This window comes from Physella acuta, unplaced genomic scaffold (assembly GCF_028476545.2).
Source record: "Physella acuta isolate Inbredline_101_S28 unplaced genomic scaffold, ASM2847654v3 ptg000516l, whole genome shotgun sequence".
NCBI classification, from domain to species: domain Eukaryota; kingdom Metazoa; phylum Mollusca; class Gastropoda; family Physidae; genus Physella; species Physella acuta.
In genome coordinates this window covers 515,990-539,160 of record NW_026732035.1, presented here as the reverse complement: position 1 = coordinate 539,160, position 23,171 = coordinate 515,990, and the positions used below count along the sequence as shown (strand labels likewise).

The window sequence follows — 23,171 nt, the reverse complement described above, 5'->3', positions numbered from 1 at the left end:
CGACTAACTACCATACGCCTAGTCTCTTGTTACAGGCTAGTCTAAAAGATGAGGTGTTTATAATTTAGTCACAATTTTAAATAAACGATATCCTAACAAGGACAAATAGTTTTATTTCAAGGATTTCCAAATCGAACATCTTTAATCCAAGAAATTGATTTTTGTGTAGATTGTTGTGGAAGATGCGACGTTAAGAGCCGGGAAATCAATTGTAAACAGGAGTTGTGCAAGTAACAGTTCGCGTGGGGTTGTTGTCAGTTGTATCTGTAATGTCAGTTGTGTAGGACCTACTTGATGTCAGATGTTGTGTCTGTGTGTAGTTCCTGTCAGTTGTGCCTGTGGTGTTGGACCTAGTTGCTGTCACTGTGTAGTTCTATAACTGTGTTGTTTTGTATCTGTGTAGGTGTGTCGCTGTGTAGTCACTGTATATCTCTGTCACTGTGTATCACTGTCACTGTGTATCTCTGTCACTGTATATCTCTGTTACTGTATATCTCTGTTACTGTGTATATCTGCTACTGTGTACCTCTGCCACTGTGTTGTCAATGTGTATCTCTGTCACTGTGTATCTCTGTCACTGTGTATCTCTGTCACTGACAGCCGTGTTGATCTAACTGTTGTCAGCGTGTGCTTTAGAGAACGATCGATATCCCCAGCCTCGATGGAAAAAAAATTGTTTTTTTTTTTACTTAACGCTCAAGAGAGTTGTGTGACGTGTGTATGAGAGTTGTGTGACGTGTGTATGAGAGAGTTGTGTGACTTGTATGAGAGTTGTGTGACGTGTGTATGAGAGTTGTGTGACGTGTGTATGAGAGAGTTGTGTGACTTGTATGAGAGTTGTGTGACTTGTATGAGAGTTGTGTGACGTGTGTATGAGAGTTGTGTGACGTGTGTATGAGAGTTGTGTGACGTGTGTATGAGAGTTGTGTGACGTGTGTATGAGAGAGTTGTGTGACTTGTATGAGAGTTGTGTGACTTGTGTATGAGAGTTGTGTGACGTGTGTATGAGAGTTGTGTGACTTGTGTATAAGAGTTGTGTGACGTGTGTATGAGAGTTGTGTGACGTGTGTATGATAGTTGTGTGACGTGTGTATGAGAGTTGTGTGACGTGTGTATGAGAGAGTTGTGTGGCGTGTGTATGATAGTTGTGTGGCGTGTGTATGATAGTTGTGTGACGTGTGTAAGAGAGTTGTGTGACGTGTGTATGAGAGAGTTGTGTGACGTGTGTATGAGAGAGTTGTGTGACGTGTGTATGAGAGTTGTGTGACGTGTGTATGAGAGAGTTGTGTGGCGTGTGTATGAGAGAGTTGTGTGACGTGTGTATGAGAGAGTTGTGTGACGTGTGTATGAGAGTTGCGTGACGTGTGTATGAGAGTTGTGTGACGTGTGTATGAGAGAGTTGTGTGGCGTGTGTATGATAGTTGTGTGGCGTGTGTATGATAGTTGTGTGACGTGTGTATGAGAGAGTTGTGTGGCGTGTGTATGAGAGTTGTGTGACGTGTGTATGAGAGAGTTGTGTGACGTGTGTATGAGAGAGTTGTGTGACGTGTGTATGAGAGAGTTGTGTGACGTGTGTATGAGAGTTGTGTGACGTGTGTATGAGAGAGTTGTGTGGCGTGTGTATGATAGTTGTGTGACGTGTGTATGAGAGAGTTGTGTGACGTGTGTATGAGAGAGTTGTGTGGCGTGTGTATGAGAGAGTTGTGTGACGTGTGTATGAGAGAAATGTGATTCAGTACGATAGGTTTACTGAGTGGTTTTTGCCGACCTGAGCTGGGGTATTTGGGTGGTTTTTTGGTACAGGTCCATGTGTTATTCGGAGGTATTTGGTACAGGTCCATGTGTTATTGGGTGGTTTTTACCGAACTGTCAAGATACGTTTACCTGGTACAAAAGAAAGAGTCACATGGTAAAAGTGACAGCGACACGCGACAATGTACATTGACGTCTGGTGACATTAGGAAGCTTATAGTTACAGCATCGAATGTCATTTAGTTTTTCTGTCAAACAAGTGACATTTGGTGATTAGGGCAACCGGTGACATTTGATGGCTGTAGCAACAAGGTAGCTCTAGCTACATTGGCATTGACTAGATCTTGTGACATTAGGTGATACAAGGTAGCACTAGCTACAGTGACATTGGGTAGCACAGTTAGTGACACCGATTAGCACTAGCTACAGTGACTTCAGCTAGCACTAGCTACAGATACACCGGGTAGCACTAGCTACAGTGACACCGGGTAGCACTAGCTACAGTGACATCGGGTAGCACTAGCTACAGTGACATCGGGTAGCACTAGCTACAGTGACACCGGGTAGCACTAGCTACAGTGACATCGGGTACATTTAGCTGCTGGCCTCCATAGCTACCCGTCTCTCACGTGGTTGCCATAGCAACCAGTCTGATTTAGAATCTCCACAAGTCCAGAGCCCCTAATGAAGAAACATTCCGTGACTTCCCTCCATCACCGACGACGACTAAAAAAAAATGCCGATGAAAAACTCAGACCGGAAAAAAAAATTGTTGATTGACGAAACATTTGCAGAACTATCACGTTTGGCGTCCTAAAGTTTGAATTAAAACCGTTACCATAAAGAAAAGGTGCAGACCCAATATCAAGTGTCTTAAATCTGGGTCTTTCCTTCATTCATCACATGCTCGTGAGCTGAGTACTCAGTGTTTGGTTTATGGGAAGACTAACATTTGTATATATCTCAATGTACATGTTTGTGTGTGTCAGGGGCGGAACTACAGTGCCGCCAGACCCCGCAATGCGGGGGGGGGGGGGCCCACGCCATTTAGAGGCCCACAGCCGACCATAATTTTTTTATAGTTAAAAAAAAAATAATTTACTTGCATTTTTGAATTCATGGTTGTTTTGTTAAAAAGAATACCGTAGCTGCAATTGGATTATCTTTATTCTATAGACACCGCCCCACGCTCTTGTATATTCTTTTTCCCTTTGTTTTTAAACCACTGTGAAAGCCGAGTCTTCTTTCTCCTACAATCAAACTTATCAATGATAAGCAGACTTCCATGACTTATTTCCCTTTTTTAAATATTCAAATAGTGGTGCTCATAAGCTCCTTTTAGTAGATTTGTACTAAACAAATTAAAAAGCAATTACTTCTCTTAATAACTTTTTAAAAAGTACTTACTAAAGAATAAGATTGTATAAAAAGGAAATGTATTTAAAATGAATAATTTAAGAACAAAACAAAACAAAAAATAAACATAAAACGAAACACCATTACTTATACAAAGCTTTCGCATGGTTTATATTCTTCTGACCGACTAGAAGTTAAGAGGTCTTTTAGCACAGTTAAATAAAACTCATTTTCGCAAAACACACTGATGCATTTACACACATGACATGATGTTGTATTTTGTTATATTTTAAAAAAAAAACATTTTTTCCAAACTCGAACAGGCCAGCAATGCGTATTCTATTTTCGTATTTTGTGTTTATATATATATATGGGGGGGGGGGGGGGGGGGGGGGCTAAAAATATTTTTGCGGGGTGGCCCTTTTTTTCTAGTTCCGCCACTGGTGTGTGTTTATTTTTTCTTGTTAGTTTATGTGTGTGTTTGTACGAATGTGTTTGCATGGCTCTTTGTATGTATGTAAGTGTGTGTGTGTGTGTGTGCGTTTGTGTGTGTGTGTGTGTGACGCCTTAAAATGCTAATTCTGGCTAGATGGAAAAGTAAGGACCTTCACTCTAATTTAGTTATATAATCTAAACCTCACGCCATCGAGTCTTATAGTTGCCATAGTAACCAGCTTTCTTGATATGTCCTCACATCCGGGTGTCCTTTTGAAGAGCTCAGCAGCTACAACCTCCCACAGAACCTACTTGAATCAACCATATCCCACAAAACCTACTTGGAGCAACCTCCCACAAAACCTACTAGGACCAACCTCCCACAAAACCTACTTGGACCAACCTCCCACAAAACCTACTTGGACCAACCTCCCACAAAACCTATTTGGACCAACCTCACATTATTTCTACATTACCTCCTTTAAAATAAAAACTTCTGCAATATCTACCATAGCCCAATACAGCAGAGACCCCCCCCACCCCCTGTTACACACAGAAACGTTTTACCATACCCGAGTTCAATTACAAGGTATTGCTAGGCGTCATTCCACGAATGTCCATAACTTATTTGAAGCATGTTGAAGCAACGTACATACTTTCTTGATATGAGCACCGCGTAATTTTATTGTTAAATTTTATTCTGGTGTTCAATAGAAAATATGAAACTTACGGCCCGACCATAACCAACGACTTGCCCGTGGGTACAGCCATTATGTTGGCCGGGTTTTGGCAGGCCATCTATCCTCAAGTAGGCCATGATGCTATACACGGATTGTCTTCCCTTGTTTATCGGATATTGGTGACCAGGGTTCGTGTCTGGGAAAACAAGGGCAATAAATCTGGCGTTGTCCCCCCACCTCATACCCGCTCCCTAACATTAACGTGCCGTCCCTCTACCCCGTTCATAGCCACCACGCCACCCCCCCCCCCCCATTCCCCAACAATAATTTAATGTTATACTGCCCCCGTCCTTCGTCGCACACCCCCCCCCCCCATTACACACCACACACATTTAATGCTCTTCGCCCCCCCCTTGCATTTACACACAACCCCCCCCCCCACACACACATATACACATACACACCACACCCATTCTCCAAATTTAAATTACTGCTTTTCTGTCCTCAGTCCTATCGCACCCCACCCCACCCCATCACACACACACATACACACACACACACATACACACACATACCACACCCATTCCTCATCATTAAATTACTGTAAAACCTCTTCGCTCAACCCCCCCCCCCCAACACACACCACACATATTTACCGAAACTAATTTACTGTTCTACCGTTCCACGTCCCCTCCCCACCTGACACCTTGTCCTCCCCACCCCACACATTGTCCTCCCCACACCTAGTACTCAACACACATGAACACCGGCAAAGTTCTGGCAGTGAGATGATGTACCAAGAACCATTTTTTTCTCCCCGAAATCTTTCGTCTTTCTTCATCAGGTTTTTAACTTAACTCTTTACATACTACAAGCCTCTGTTATTGAACTTAACTCTTTACATATTGCTATCCTCCATTGTTGAACTTAACTCTTTACATACAGGGATAACGGTTAAGTAACTCAACAGTTAAGCTGACGTTATTTAACAAAATTGCTCGCAGCAACTCTAAACATATTGTATGTCGGCGATCGATTGTATAAAAAAAATACTGTAGCATAAAAAGTAATTTAATTTTGATATTTAATCTCACAAAATATTCCCTATCAGAACGGCCGACGATATTCGAATCGTCAGTATCGTGTGTAAAGTACGAAAACTATCGTCTGTTATATATGTATGATTCTAAACAATTTTATTTTATGGTGAAAATTTGTATTATGGTGAAGTGGCCTAGGTTCTATGTTCTATTATGTTTGTGTCTATTACAAGCTATAAAAACATTCGATTTAAAATGAAAATATTTTTTTTAATTTGAAAATTCTCCAGACTCAAATGTGTTGATGTTTTTGTCTGCCTATTGTCTGGTCTATTGTCTGGTCTGTTGTCTGGTCTGTTGTCATGTTTTTCCTCTCGTGTGTCTGGAAGAGGAAGCCTCAGTAGTGTCTGGAGACGCTGACTTGTGGGGAGACTGTCATGAGAATCTGACATTAGATGTCGGACACTGACAGTCGTACTCAGATGAGGTCTTGGGTGGATGGGGGTAGTTTGGTGGGGAGAGGAATTTCTTTTTTAAATTTTAGATAGGGAAAGATGTAGCTACATATGTATATATATATATATATATATATATATATATATATATATATATATATATATATATATATATATATATATATATATATATATACATGTATATATGTATGTATGTATATATAAATTTACAAATACACACACACACACATATATATATATATATATATATATATATATATATATATATATATATATATATATATATATATATATATATATATATATATATATATATATATTACATGTATAGATCGTCTTCGGTGAATTCCATTGGGAACAATGAGTATCATTCATTTAATTTGTAGATGGAACGCATTTTTTTTTTGCTGATGAATCAAAATGGAGCAGCAATATATTTGTAACCTATTTTAGCTGTGACGTAGGCTCCTCCACGGGCACACAGCTATCGATTAATTCGAATTCTAGAGGATGGGTGGCGTCCCCTGTCAATACGAGTGGTTTCCCCTGATGTTGTTGAGCGGTGCCATTGAATAAGGCACACAGGCACTGAAGAAGGATACATTTTTAATGTCTGTCATTGCTGGGAACTATTGCCTAATCTAATCACCAGGTACAGATATTCACCTATCTTTCCCAACACATTGATCACGTTGTCTAAATGTATATGATAAAGTTTATACCTAAAAATAAATTCCGAGTTGAAATTGAAGTAGATTAGCATAAACGAAAATTGCAAAAAGTTGTTTAGAGCAGTTCAAGTAAAGTTCACACGCGCTTGTATGCGGGTATGTGTGTGTGTGTATGTTTATGGAAGCGTTATTCCGGCCAGCACATTGCCCGCTGCTATTTATGCCTAGAGGGCATCAACCATATAGGGCCTATACCACATAGTTATGCCAATCAAAGAGTGTTCCATTACTGTGATACTCCCGTCTTGACTACCCCACAACACCACATATAAACAAATGGAAACATTATTCAGCACATCTTCTCGTTGACATCAAGCCCCCCATATTAGTATCATTTTACTAAGGACTTACCACACCTTGTCCACTTTGTTAAGAACCCCTTATATTGTTTAAGACACCCCTCCCCATATAGTCAGCGACTAACCCCCCCCCCCCCACCATTTCTCTCTAAAGACTACTTTTTTTTTACGTGAGCAACTTAGGATCACCCCCTAAAACATGTTTGTATAGAGCTCTGGAATCCTTAGCTCCGGAGCTTAACTGTCTAACACAGAGCTTAACATGAGCCTGACATCCGTTTTCCATGTGACGTCATGCGTGACGTCAGACGCGACAGCGACCAGCTTAATGTAATCGATGATTGGGATTAACGCTACAGCTGTATGGGGAGAAATTGATTAATGCCCAGGTTATTGGACGTGTTCATAACATGGAGAATTTCAGGGAAATTTGACAGTCTCATAACATGGGAAATTTGAGGGAAATTGGGCAGTTTCATAACATGGAGAATTTGAGGGAAATTTGACAGTCTCATAACATGGGAAATTTGAGGGAAATTGGACAGTTTCATAACATGGACAATTTCAGGGAAATTTGACAGTCTCATAACATGGGAAATTTGAGGGAAATTGGACAGTTTCATAACATGGACAATTTCAGGGAAATTTGACAGTCTCATAACATGGGAAATTTGAGGGAAATTGGACAGTTTCATAACATGGACAATTTCAGGGAAATTTGACAGTTACATAACATGAGAAATTTCAGGGAAATTTGACAGTCTCATAACATGGGAAATTTGAGGGAAATTGGGCAGTTTCATAACATGGAGAATTTGAGGGAAATTTGACAGTCTCATAACATGGGAAATTTGAGGGAAATTGGACAGTTTCATAACATGGACAATTTCAGGGAAATTTGACAGTCTCATAACATGGGAAATTTGAGGGAAATTGGACAGTTTCATAACATGGACAATTTCAGGGAAATTTGACAGTCTCATAACATGGGAAATTTGAGGGAAATTGGACAGTTTCATAACATGGACAATTTCAGGGAAATTTGACAGTTACATAACATGAGAAATTTCAGGGAAATTTGACAGTCTCATAACATGGGAAATTTGAGGGAAATTGGGCAGTTTCATAACATGGAGAATTTGAGGGAAATTTGACAGTCTCATAACATGGGAAATTTGAGGGAAATTGGACAGTTTCATAACATGGGAAATTTGAGGGAAATTTGACAGTCTCATAACATGGGAAATTTGAGGGAAATTGGACAGTTTCATAACATGGGAAATTTGAGGGAAATTTGACAGTCTCGTAACATGGGAAATTTGAGGGAAATTGGACAGTTTCATAACATGGGAAATTTGAGGGAAATTTGACAGTCTCATAACATGGGAAATTTGAGGGAAATTGGACAGATTCATAACATGGGAAATTTGAGGGAAATTTGACAGTCTCATAACATGGGAAATTTGAGGGAAATTGGACAGTTTCATAACATGGACAATTTCAGGGAAATTTGACAGTTTCATAACATGAGAAATTTGAGGGAAATTGGACAGTTTCATAACATTTGAAATTTGAGGGAAATTGGACAGATTCATAACATGGGAAATTTGAGGGAAATTTGACAGTCTCATAACATGGGAAATTTGAGGGAAATTGGACAGTTTCATAACATGGACAATTTCAGTGAAATTTGACAGTTTCATAACATGGAGAATTTGAGGGAAATCGGACAGTTTCATAACATGGAAAATTCCAGGGAAATTGGACAGTCTCATAACATGGGAAATTTGAGGGAAATTGGACAGTCTCATAACATGGGAAAATTTGAGGGAAATTGCATGGGCATGTCGCTACTCCGGTGTTGTTCAATGGTCACATCCCTGATTTTTGCTGTCTTCTGTCTGCTAGCCGTCGTTGGTTTAAAGAGATATATGGTGAACATGTAACATCCAGCTCGGATTAGAGGGATTAAGGAGATTAGAGGGTAGCTAGATGTATGTAGTGTTTGGTCAGCTGTGTATAGGTGAGATGACTCTCGCAAGAGTTGACACGACATGAGAATATCTACACACAGGTGATATTGTGTGACGCAAAATCACGTGATATTGTGTGACACAAAATCACGTGATACCGTGAACATACTCATGATGTTATTGTGCACCAACTTCAGGTGCTACTGTGTGCTCCCACTCAGACTATACTGTTTTTCTACTGCTGCTCTAGTTAGTACTCCCGCTCCAAGATTTACGACAGGGCGGTCGCCCTCCCCACCCACACCCCCTAGTTACGCCACTGCCCCCACTGTTTCTCGTCATTCATGTGCAGTGATTAAATATTCTCCCCCACTCTCCCCCATCCCGGGCCTAAATCCTGGGACTAACGTGAGCTACATAATGCAGCGTCGGTTCGTGGCAGTGATGGATAGGGTGGGGAGGGGGGCAGCTCAGAGCTTAAGCTCAATACGGCTGTAGCAGATTCAATGGCTTTAAGCTCTGAATTGATTAATTCTCTGGCAAAACTCTGGAATGGTTTATTAACACTAACTGGCTTTAAGCTAAAAAGGGATTCTTTAGCTCTAGCTTTAAGCTCTGTAGTGGTTCACTTACACCGGCTTTAAGCTCTGAAGGAATTCTTTCTTCGGCTTAAGCTCTGAAAAGTTTCATCAACTGGATTTAAGCTCCAACGGGATTCATTACCTTTGGCATTTTTTCGAATAACATGTGCCACTTTCTTTACTTTATGCTCTAAAGAATAATTTTCAGTTTGAGCTTTGAGCTAAAACTTGCACATGTAAAATGTTTGGCGCCCCTACCCCCCTCCCCCTTCCACCACCACACCAATCACAAACACTTCACTCATATTGTAAACACCAAAAACGACAGCTCAAAGCGTGCACCGCTGTAATATAATTTGTCCCAGCCCATCCCCTCTAATCCGCGCCTACAAAACAATTTAATGTACGAGTTAGTGCAAACAACATTCTCATAACAGTCCTTCGATTTTGTTCTAGCAATCAATCAATCATTTAATCATAAACCCGATTGGTAAAGATAAGCGACTTCAATTGAACTGGCCGATGATCGAGTTCTAGCTTTTATGTTCCCATTGCACGGTGCGCATTGATTCTGCGCATAATGGCGCCGCTATAGGCTCTGGTCCTTTTGAAGTGCGGTGTAACATGGCCAGCACAGGGGTCTGTCTGTGTTCTTAGGTCTGGACAACAGCTGACCATAAATGTGATGGATGAATGGATGACACAGTCTGAACAACAGCTGACCATAAATGTGACGGATGAATGGATGACACAGTCAGGACAACAGCTGACCATAAATGTGATGGATGAATGGATGACACAGTCAACAGCTGACCATAAATGTGATGGATGAATGAATGCTCGGAATGTCGTTTGGTTGAGTCACAATGTTCTTCAGATGAATTATTGGCCAAATTCTCCGTTAATGTATTGGCCAATAGCTTCAATAGAACTTGGCCTTTTTGCTGGATAGTAAATATATCAATATAATTTTTGTTGGTTATTGCAGGCACTAATTTGTAACATAAATAATAACGGAGACAAAATCATGCACAGAGATAGTCTCAGATATATTGTCTACGATGTATTCTTTATCTATGAGATATTGAGTCTAAGATATATTGTTTTGTATACTATCGTGTTATTTGAGATAAATTTTCTCATTCCATATTATATTATTGGGGATAATTTGTTCGGGGATATTTTATCCTGTCACCAACTGAATAAATCATGACCATTTTATCAAATGGTGTTGAATTAGTGAATCACTTTAATCAATCTGAATAGAGTTTTATGAATTAATCAAACGAACCACGCAGTTTTCCCAGTAAAAAGTATCGATTCAAACGATTTATCGATTGATAGAACTGTTGCAACGTGTCAGATATCCGTGTCAGCTAAAATGTTTTTCATCTTCGTGTGATTTTGTTTTAACTTGAGAAGACCCGGGGCACCCATTAATTGCTGGAGTAAATTCTGAGACGCCCCCCGGCCATGTCCGACATTTTCTTTTGAACTTTTTACACAGGCCGCGCTGAGATTACAGATTTAACTCAAAACTAAAGGAGGATTTAAAAAAAAAAAAGTTATTTCAAAATTAATCGCACCTTTTTTTTTAAGCATTTACAAGCATTGCGTCGTTGTAATGACACCGTTATATAAGAAATCGAAAAGTAATTATCTCTTATATATATCCAGGTGTAAGTAGACACCATATTTATATAACTAGGAATAACTAGGCAAGGTGAGGCTAACACTAGCTAGGCATTACATAAATCAATGGTGATTTGCTCTTAAAATAAATCTTTGTTTAAACCTGGATTTTAACTCATATCTTAAACAAGCTACAAATTGATATTACTTCAAAAGTAGGCCTGCAACTAAAATAACATAAAACATGCTGCGTTTATAGCTCATGAGGAGACCTCTGATAATTTAAAAAACAATTCAAAGGGCAGATGAAGTAGAGTTCATATTTTTCACCCGTATATGGAGGGATAATATGGTCGGAACTATGCCCAACCGCCTTTTTCTTTCCCTAATGTGAGCCAGGTACCTACTAAAGCTGGGTGGACTCAGGGACGTCCCGCATTCTCATGACCGAGGATCACATCTCTAATTCTGTGTAACAACTTTAGTCCCTGTTGTTACTATAATTAGAAGTCTCACTTCTTCAATCACTTGCTATAACAATTTGAAGTATCACTTCTTCAATCACTTGCTACAACACTTGGTCCTTTAGTTCCATTCTACTGACTCCACCAGTCAAACAATTCCTTTGAATCTTTGTGCAATTTTTCACAGCCGTGCCCCAATTCCCGGCACGCCGTACGTGTAGCCGGTCTTAGCCGGACGGAGCCGGCAGATCGTAAGATGATTGTTGTCAAACAACGCCGCCGCCCAGCCGTACGCCGCTAATGTAAAATACATGGACGTTGATACCACCTTTGTTGGCGGAGACAATCACCCGGACTCACTCGGGGTAAATCGATCGTTGTCAGACAGGCAAGGTCAAGGCCGGGCGACAACCACGTGATAACTTTCTGTATTGAGCCGTCCGCCGTTGTCCCCACCCCACTCACCACCCCCACCCCTCACACGGCAGTTGTGTGTGATTGTGTGTGAGTACTCCAGCTGTTAGAAACCTACTGGCCAGCAGGGATTGTGTGGCTGACGGCGCTAAGGGACGTCTGCTGACGTCCTTTCTAGAATAGCGCGCCAATAGTACGTGGTGACCAGCGAGATGACTCGCTCCCCGGGGGAGGGGGGGATAAAATATGGGAGGGTGGTAGGTTTAAGGTGGGAAAACGCTTTTGTTTTACAGCCAGTCTTCCCTTGGGGGCGATTGTCGGACATAGGGTCAGGATCAAGCACGGGTTCGTTGATAATCTAGGGATAGCTAGAACGTTCGAGTGCCGTCATTTATGGTGGCGTTATGTGAAAACCTTGGTAAAGTGCGAACTTCTATGGTGGCGTTATGTGAAAACCTTGGTAAAGTGCGAACTTCTATGGTGGTGTAATGTGAAAAAAAATTGGTGAAGTGCGAATATTTAGGGTGGCACTATGTGTAAACGTTGGTAAAGTGCGAATATTTAGGGTGGCACTATGTCAAAAGGTTGGTAAAGTGCGAATATTTAGGGTGGCACTATGTCAAAAGGTTGTTAAAGTGCGAATATTTAGGCGGGCGTTTTATGAAATCGTTGGCAAAGTATCGCCATTATATTTGGCGTTGTTTAAAAACCTTGGTAAAGTGCGATCCCAAAATGGCCTTGTGTGTAAACGTTTGTAAAGTGGGATTATTTATGTTGGTTCATAGTGTAAGGACGGTTTCTATTTTGATTACCATGTATATGCGAATATGTAGGTGGCTGATAATATGTGCACTTATGTATGTGTCTGATAATATGTGCGAGTATGTATGTATCTTATAATATGTGCGAGTATGTATGTGTCTGATAATATGTGCGAGTATGTATGTATCTTATAATATGTGCGAGTATGTATGTGTCTGATAATATGTGCGAGTATGTATGTATCTTATAATATGTGCGAGTATGTATGTGTCTGATAATATGTGCGAGTATGTATGTATCTTATAATATGTGCGAGTATGTATGTGTCTGATAATATGTGCGAGTATGTATGTATCTTATAATATGTGCGAGTATGTATGTGTCTGATAATATGTGCGAGTATGTATGTATCTTATAATATGTGCGAGTATGTATGTGTCTGATAATATGTGCGAGTATGTATGTATCTTATAATAAGTGCGAGTATGTATGTGTCTGATAATATGTGCGAGTATGTATGTATCTTATAATATGTGCGAGTATGTATGTGTCTGATAATATGTGCGAGTATGTATGTATCTTATAATAAGTGCGAGTATGTATGAGTCTGATAATATGTGCGAGCATGTATGTGTGTGGGTGAGTACTCTAGAGCGGTCATGCCCTTACATCCCAATTGACTCTGTTGTTTAATTGAAATAATGACTCTAGTCCTTGCTGGTGTCTTGTTAGGGCAGTGAATGAACACACTGTGACAACAGCTTCTGTCACGACGCTGCTTCCATCTCTCTAGTTCTGTGTAGGCTAGCGAGATGTTAGGTCGTATCTTGGGTGTGTACAGATGTCTATAGGAGGCTGGGAGAGTGGGGGAGTAACGGCAGGGTGGGGTGTGTGAGATGGCAGACACCTCTATACGACAACCAGAAAAAGGGGGGGGGGGTAAATGCACGTGAATTGTTTACCAAGACGTCCTAATCGAACCCCGGTAAACCAGGGTTTATAGAGGTCGCTGTACCCTCACCCAATCAGCGGCCTGGCTTTTTTTCTTTCAATTGATTTACGGAGAAGACACAATCGAGCGTAAACAACGGGACGGGTCGGCAAAACAACGTCTTCACGCTTATCACTAGTGTGTTCGTTTGAGTGTGTGTTGTGTGTGTTTGTGTGTGTGTGTGTGTATATGTATGTGTGTGCGTGCGTCTGTGCGTTTGTATGTGTCGTTAACAGGATGCTGCTATCTGTCCTTAAAATGTCATGGTCGTTTTGTTTAAAATCAAAATAAATAAATAATAAATAAATGTAAGCAAAGAGATTCGTTGATTAAAAGGCTTTTATACTAATCTATCAATAATGTTGCAATCATTTTTTATTTTAGAAATAAATGTAGAGATTGTCGCGAAAAAACGAACAATTTTCTGCTTACATCTGAGGAAATGGATTACATTAAAGATATTTTAATGATGGTTCGATGTTTTGCTTAGGCCAATTGGCTTGTTTAAAGACAGTTGAGGAAGTTATTGAAGAGATTATCTCATGTAGAACTTGTGTCTCTCTGAGTTTAAAATCTCTCATAATTCTACTAGCGAACAGAAACTTTCTTTACCGCTGTCGTTTTATAACTCCGATCCTTTTCTTCTTCCTTTCAATCGTCATACGTTGACGTGGTGGTAGTTAGAGTGAAGGTGATGTTTATTTTAACCCTCTATTTTCCTTCATTCCACTCAGCGCTATTTCAGTAAGTCGTGAGTTCTTATGTTTAAAAAAAATTATTTGTCAATGATATATATATATATATATATATATATATATATATATATATATATATATATATATATATATATATATATATATATATATATAAACGACCACATAATTCCTCACACGGGATAAACCGGAATGACCAGCTATGCTAGACATGCAATGTTTTATTCCTTCTGTCAACAGACGAAATGACAGAGCGACAACTCCTTTGTTGTATTGTTGATGGATATTGCATGCGTCCAATGGTTTTCTTGTTTGTCTGTGATGTTAGCTTTGTGATGTATTCTATGTGATGTTTGCACCATAGTAGGGGGGGGGGAATTGTTGTCAGATAAACGGCGGGCGGTTTGTTATCTACGGTAATGTGTGTATTGTCCTGTACGGTAATGTGTGTATTGTCCTGTACGGTAATGTGTGTATTGTCCTGTACAGTAATGTGTTTGTATTGTCCTGTACGGTAATGTGTGTATTGTCATGTACGGTAATGTGTGTATTGTCCTGTACGGTAATGTGTGTATTGTCCTGTACGGTAATGTGTGTGTATTGTCCTGTACGGTAATGTGTGTATTGTCCTGTACGGTAACGTGTGTATTGTCCTGTACGGTAATGTGTGTGTATTGTCCTGTACGGTAATGTGTGTATTGTCCTGTACGGTAATGTGTGTATTGTCCTGTACGGTAATGTGTGTGTATTGTCCTGTACGGTAATGTGTGTATTGTCCTGTACGGTAATGTGTGTATTGTGCTGTACGGTAATGTGAGTGTATTGTGCTGTACGGTAATGTGTGTGTATTGTCCTGTACGGTAATGTGTGTGTATTGTCCTGTACGGTAATGTGTGTGTATTGTCCTGTACGGTAATGTGTGTATTGTCCTGTACGGTAATGTGTGTATTGTCCTGTACGGTAATGTGTGTGTATTGTCCTGTACGGTAATGTGTGTATTGTCCTGTACGGTAATGTGTGTGTATTGTCCTGTACGGTAATGTGTGTATTGTACTGTACGGTAATGTGTGTATTGTGCTGTACGGTAATGTGAGTGTATTGTGCTGTACGGTAATGTGTGTGTATTGTCCTGTACGGTAATGTGTGTGTATTGTCCTGTACGGTAATGTGAGTGTATTGTGCTGTACGGTAATGTGTGTATTGTGCTGTACGGTAATGTGTGTGTATTGTCCTGTACGGTAATGTGAGTGTATTGTGCTGTACGGTAATGTGTGTATTGTCCTCCTTCAGTGCCGCGGTCAATGCACTTCCTTTACCTTTAGTTCTGTGTTGGAGTCAGCGCTGTCTCATGCTCTAGACAATCCTTTCAAAACGACTAGTATTCTAGACTTTTCTACATCTAGACTTTTCCATAAAATAGACTTTCCTGCAAACTAGACTCCTTTATAAACTAGTATTTTCTAGTACCAGTTATAAAATACAATTATTTAAATTAGTTTCCTTTAATATTTCCTGAGATTTCCCAACGAACCGCAGCTAGTACCTCCCCGTCCCTTGTCCCTCCCCATTTCTGTAGATAAACCTATGATAGTCAGTTATCCATCTCACCCCCCTCCCTCACTGATCATTAGATGCCAAATCATCCACCCCATGCAACAACTATCACCCCCCCACCCCTCAAGCCAGCTGTGGTCATTCACCCCTCCCTCGTTGACATTCTCCCCTCCTCACCCCCCTCCCGCCTGGGCTGATACGTCATCACGCCTGTGACGGAAGTTCCCCCCTCCCCTCCCCCCCGGCCTGTAGCTAGTGCTTGGCTCCCCTGTGGTCATGGCAACCGAAAACACCTGGGGGTGGGGGTGGGGCATTACGGGCCCGGAACTGACAAAATTCGATCAAGCTAGTCCAGTCATACACTAAGTACCCGAGTATTTCTAGTGTGGTTGAGCATTTAGTCTAGTCCAGTCATACACTAAGTACCTGAGTATTTCTATTGTGGTTGAGCATTTAGTCTAGTCCAGTCATACACTAAGTACCCGAGTATTTCTATAGGGGTTGAACATTTAGCCAAACCTAACCACTGATTCACGGCCATCAGCACCACCGCCACAACCACGATCGCCAACACCATCAACTCCATCATTATCAAAACAACCACCACCACTACCACCACAACCACCACTATCACCATCACCACCATTAAATTAACCACTAACACCATCCTCACCACCACTATTATCACCATAATAATCACCACCACCACCACCACAACAACAACAACGACCACTACGACTATCACCACCACTGTCAACACAACCATCATCTTTCCTCACCCTATCACCAACATCACCAACTCCTTTACAATCACAGCTACCATTACGATCACATTACCACCACACTACACCACTTGCAATATCATCACCATAACCACCACCACATCCACCATCAGCAGCAACACCACCATCACCATGACAACCACCATCATAGCACCCCTACATCTCCCCTATAATTTTAGCATCATTACCTCCGGATGGGGTTGCCATTTAAAAAAACATGTTATTTCCAAACCTAATGAAAGATTAATCCCATACGTCGCTACATTATATAACATTACCGCATTACCGCTACAGCATGCTCTGATTAATTATTTAAAATCTCCTATCATACAAAATATTTCGCCCAGGTTTCCAAAATAAGCCATACACTGGCTTTAAATGAGCCGGATATTTCCGTGATCTACGCGTTCGTTTTTTTCGGTTTTGTTCGGTGAGGCGTATGATAGTAGATCGTACAAATATCCAGCTAATAAACAAGATGACTAGCGGCCTAAATAGGATCTGCCAGATCTATTTTTAGCACAGAGCTACGTCAGCAGGGAGATGGTCACGAGGCTGATGGTATGATAGATGTGTCCGTCCATATTAAGAGGATATATAGGGTGGGGGTGGGGGATGGGGTGGAGTCACAAGGACATTTATCCTGATGGGATGTGGGATTATTTCTGCTACTTTCGTCTATGATAAGAATATATCAGATTTCTTGGTGATGGTTAGATAAGTTATCCAAACCAGTGTTTCTTCCAGACATTTTTCTCCATGGGGGGGGGGGGGCGGACACTGTTAGAAGTATATATTTTCTATATAAATTCCATTTCGTTGGGGGGGGGGGGACGGTAGATTTTCTTCCAGAGATGCCTGGAAGAAACTCTGATCCAAACTGCTAAACTATTCAAGAGGCAACATATCAGGGTGGAGTTAAAGTTCAATGGAAACAGAATCGAGCTTATTCAAATAGTTAAGAAGTGATTGGTTTTTTAAATGCTAGGGATATTATAAAAAAGGAAGAGTAAAGAATCCTTTTTAGACCTAGAGATCCATTGGGCAGATGAAGTAGAGTTCATATGTTTCTTTACCTCGACATATGAGGGAAGGGTGTGGTCAGCACTATACCCAGCCAACTTTACTTTCCCTAACATGAGTTAGGTACCCATCAGAGTTAGGTGGACTCACGTACGTTTTACCCGAACTCCAAATTTGAATGTAGCCCCTTTAATTTAGATATTAAGGCAAGCGTTTGACTGCATAAGTAAACAAATCCAGCTAACTGGCTTACCAAAATATACTTTAAAAGACAAAGTAGATATATTGAAACTATTGGACGAGACTCAATAACAGGACTGACTGACACAAGATGACAGATGTATTACTTCAGTTATTTTGGCGCAAGATGACAGATGTATTACTTCAGTTATTTTGGCGCTAACGTCTTTAACTCTACAGAATTAACTGCCAATGAGTGTTTTTGTTTGCTGGCGAATGGGGAGCCACTCCAACATGGCATTTAGCCAACCGGAAGTGGGTGGACACAGACTGGAAGGGGGTGGGAGGGGGGGCGCCGGAGACATGGCACCAGATGCCCAGTGGGAGAAGACGGTAATGGTTTCCTGAAGGTGGGGAGGGGGGGCGGCGACTCGTGTGTCTGGGAGTAGTTTTGTTTATCTCTTGTAGGGGCAGTAACTGTGTTACAAGGGGCAGTGACTGTGTTACAGGGGCAGTAGCTGTGTTACAGGGCGGTAACTGTGTTACAGGGGCAGTAACTGTGTTACAGGGGCGGTAACTTTGTTACAGGGACAGTAAATGTGTTACAGGGGCAGTAACTGTGTTACAGGGGCAGTAACTGTGTTACAGGGAAATAACTGTGATACAGGGGCGGTAACTGTGTTACAAGGACAGTAAATGTGTTACAGGGAAGTAACTGAAGTATATTAACAGTTACCGTTGTGTAGAGAGAGTAGCCACGTATTACCGTGACAGTAGATATTCCCAGCGTGTTCTGAGGGAAACAGTGTTGACTTAGTGTGATAGAAAGATTGACGGAAGTAAGGAAGGCATGACTGGAATGTAGAGAAGTGTTTTTTTATCACTGTGTGAATACGAGGTAGAAAATAAATTTATAATGAAATCAATTCGAGACGTGACCGGCCGAGATGTAGCAACGCTCTTTTAGATTATGTTTGCCGCCCGTCGGGGCGTGTATTGCGGGGTGGGGAGGGGTTGATGGGGACTGGTTGGGGGGGGGGTTGACAAGGGGCTGGTGGGGAGGGGTTGATGGGGACTGGTTAGGGGGGGATTGACAAGGGGCTGGTGGGGAGGGGTTGTTGAGGACTGGTTAGGGGGGGATTGACAAGGGGCTGGTGGGGAGGGGTTGTTGAGGACTGGTTAGGGAGGAGGGGATTGACAAGGGGGGAAGAAATGATAGGATGGTGTCGACTGCAATTTGTAAGCACAATGTGTGATTGTGAATGTGTAGAAGCCCACTCGAAACCCACTAGAAGCCCACTAGGAGCCCAAGGGTTCCAAACGAAAAAACCCATCTGAAACCAACTTAAAACGGAATATATCCCACTAAAAGCCCACGACAAGATTGCGAAAAGACATTGATAGCCCCCCACCCCCCACCCAGAACATGGGGTTCAGTCCACCAGAAACCCATTAGAAATTACCAGATACAGGATAGATGTAACTATAAGATTAGGAAAAGATCTCAAGGAGCAGGTGTTATGTTACCCCGGCAGGTGATATGTTACCCCGTCAGGTGATATGTTACCCCGGCAGGTGATATGTTACCCCGTCAGGTGATATGTTACCCCGGCAGGTGATATGTTACCCCGGCAGGTGATATGTTACCCCGGCAGGTGATATGTTACCCCGGCAGGTGATATGTTACCCCGGCAGGTGATATGTTACACCCTGCATGTGATATGTTACCCCGGCATGTGATATGTTACCCCGGCAGGTGATATCTTACCCCGGCAGGTGATATGTTACACCCTGCATGTGATATGTTACCCCGGCATGTGATATGTTACCCCGGCAGGTTTTATGTTACCCCGGCAGGTGATGGTGATATGTTACCCCGGCAGGTGATGGTGATATGTTACCCCGGCAGGTGATATGTTACCCCGGCAGGTGATATGTTACCCCGGCAGGTGATATGTTCCCCCGGCAGGTGATATGTTACCCCGGCAGGTGATATGTTACCCCGGCAGGTGATATGTTACCCCGGCAGGTGATATGTTACCCCGGCAGGTGATATGTTACCCCGGCAAGTGGGTGATATGTTACCCCGGCAGGTGATATGTTACCCCGGCAAGTGGGTGATATGTTACCCCAGGGGTCGGCAACCTTTTAAGACGGAAGAGCCAAAAGTTACAATTTTCAAAATTTCCCAGGTTTTAAAGAGCCACTCTTTTTTTTTTAATTTCAATATTTTATATTTTATTAGGATTAGGTAGATAAATGTGAGTTGTTATTTAAAATAAATAGCTTCATATATGAACTAATATTTATTCATATAAAAACACGCTTGTTTTGTCGGAATAATGAAATTAGTATTAAAAAAATAAAAATACAGGACTATCCCAATCCATTTTAGAAGCAAACTTTTTTTTTCTTTACGGACACCACTGGCTCAGGAGATGTCTCCCGTTAGTCGGGCAGGTTTCAGCACCGCAAACTCCGACCAACTGGCTTGAATATCGGTTTGATTACCGTGTATCGGTCGCTTCTGTTCTTCGGCTATCATCTGACTTCCAGCCCACTGAACGCAGGGTGAACTAGTACCCCACCGCCCAATACCGCCCAGTACCCGGCTCAACAGTAGGAAGCTAATAACTAAAAAAACTTGGACAATGGACGGATGTTAGGGCTGGGCCCGGTGCTTAAGCGGCTGTCCGTATACTTTCTACTGCACATATTTCTCAATGTTCTCTGATGAGTTTTTTCTTCCTTTTAAACTTGTGTTTCTTTACATTATAATATTTGTTATGAGTTTTGAAAATGAAATTATTTAAATATTACTTTTGTGCAAGGAGCTGGAGAGCCGCATCTTGGCATCAAAAGAGCCGCATGCGGCTCGCGAGCCGCAGGTTGCCGACCCCTGTGTTACCCCGGCAGGTGACATGTTACCCCGGCAGGTGATATGTTACCATTTGACCCAACTGGTTGCCTGCGGGTAACAAAGGTATTGTGGACGTTATTTTGTGTGTACTACGACGTCGTGTCATCGACACACTGGTGTGACACGGCTGACACGATGTTAATGACGTAATGAGCTTAGTCGAGGGCGAGAGATGTTGTCCTACGCAGCTAATCAGGAGGACGTTGCTGATTGGCTGTTTGTTGTCGTGCTCAGATCTCATCAATTTCATCAGCTCGGGGATGCGGGGATAGGTGGGTGGGACTAAACCGGACTAAACCGGACTAAACCGGACTAAACCGGACTAAACCGGACTAAACCGGACTAAACCCGACTAAACCCGACTAAACCGGACTAAACCCGACTAAACCGGACACTGCACCAGATTTACAACCATCTTAAGCGTGTTTATTTTTAACAGTGTCATCTACCAGCATCAAATACCCACCTCCACCCTCCCACCTCCCACACCCACAACACCTTCATCCATTTATTTACCTAACAGGATCTGACATTTTCCCATGACTGTAGATAATATTGTCTATGTTTGGCTGATGGTGGTGACGTTAATCCCATTAACAGATTGATCTATTTTAACTTATCCTCTGACTACTGATATCCTGCATTTCTTAACTTTGGTCAATAGTTTTCAGTGTTCTTCTTACTCTCATGTTTTTTTTTTTGTTTTTTTTTTGCATTCATATTATTTTGAATAAATTCCTTTTTTATAGTTATGTTATTCTTTAGTATGCCTTATTTCAATAATCATTAAGAGAAGAAATTGCTTTGAATTAGTTTAGTCCAAAACTATTCAAAGGCGCTTTATTAGCATCCCTATTAGACAGTTTAAAGTGGAGCGATAAGTCATGGAAGCTGGAGTAGTTGTTTTTACGCAATAGTGTGTGTGTCAGTTACTGTAGAACAATCAAAGCTGTTGTATATATGCTTTACAAACATTTTTTTTACAAAGTTTTACACAACAGTGTGTAGTAGTTACTGTAGAACAATCGAAGCTGTTGTATATATGCTTTTAAAATTTCTTTTCAACAAAACCACTAATTTATCAAGGTGCACAACATCATTTTTCTTTACGCGGATTTTGCCCCCCCCCCCATCCCCGCGGTCTGGAGGTTTAGTAGTTCCGCCCCTGGTTTTCTACCAATGTAATTAGATATACTTAACAAACAACAACAACGAGAGTAATACATATACAAATACAAGCTAGGGTTTCTTACCTTCGATTAATGTTAGGTTCCATAAATCATTAGTGTTATAATTCGCCACAAGCAATTAACTTTTAAATTACATCCCTTGGCTAGTGATTTGCCAGTTTTTATACGTTGTCTCGACGTCATCGGTAACGGGAGATTATCGGTGTTTTAAAAAAAATTGTTTTAATTTTTTTCCCTGTGTGTCATTTAAGGGTTAATCACCACGTGATTAATATTCACAGACCCCCCCCCCCTCACTCCACACACAGCATATCAGTTTCAACACCAGATTGTACTTAATTCCAAGTTGAGTTTGAACTCAGAACGTTAGCATAATTAGTGAACTTCCGTCTAACCGAGTGGCATGCCTATCAAATTGAAACAACTAAAATCTTATTTTAGAGTTACAATTTTTTTTATCGAACTTCACGTTCACCATTCTCGCCACAAGTGGGTTTTTAATGTTGACCTTGATCACATGACCTCATTATTGGCCAATTAGTTTATATACCTGGGCCTCCAGTTTGAGATATTTTACTTGGCCTTACTTGATTGAAATTATACGGATTTTTTTTTTATGTCGACTTCTGACTGCACTACGCGAATTAACATTTCTGAATTATTTCAATGATTTGCTTCTCTGCATTGACTAAATTGACTTTTATTACTTGACCTTAAAACTTTTATCTAAATATCTAAAAACTGTCACAAATTCTCTCTAAAAACTGTCATATACAAGTTGACTTTTATAACTTGACCGTAACAACTTCTCTCTAAAAACTGTCATATACAAGTTGACTTTAATAACTTGACCGTAACAACTTATCTACAAAAACTGTCATATACAAGTTGACTTTTATAATTTGACCGTAACAACTTCTCTCCAAAAACTGTCATATACAAGTTGACTTTTATAATTTGACCGTAACAACTTCTCTCCAAAAACTGTCATATACAAGTTGACTTTTATAACTTGACCGTAACAACTTCTCTCTAAAAACTGTCATATACAAGTTGACTTTAATAACTTGACCGTAACAACTTATCTACAAAAACTGTCATATACAAGTTGACTTTTATAATTTGACCGTAACAACTTCTCTCTAAAAACTGTCATATACAAGTTGACTTTTATAACTTGACCGTAACAACTTCTCTCTAAAAACTGTCATATACAAGTTGAC

The 23,171-nt window shown here is 41.0% G+C and overlaps 1 protein-coding gene across 1 annotated transcript in view; it reads left to right on the top strand.

The window, feature by feature from the left end:
* The window catches only part of LOC131944944 (uncharacterized), a 59,851-nt gene that overhangs the window by 1,113 nt on the left and 35,567 nt on the right, over window positions 1–23,171 (top strand). The gene's annotated exons all lie outside the window — the stretch shown is intronic.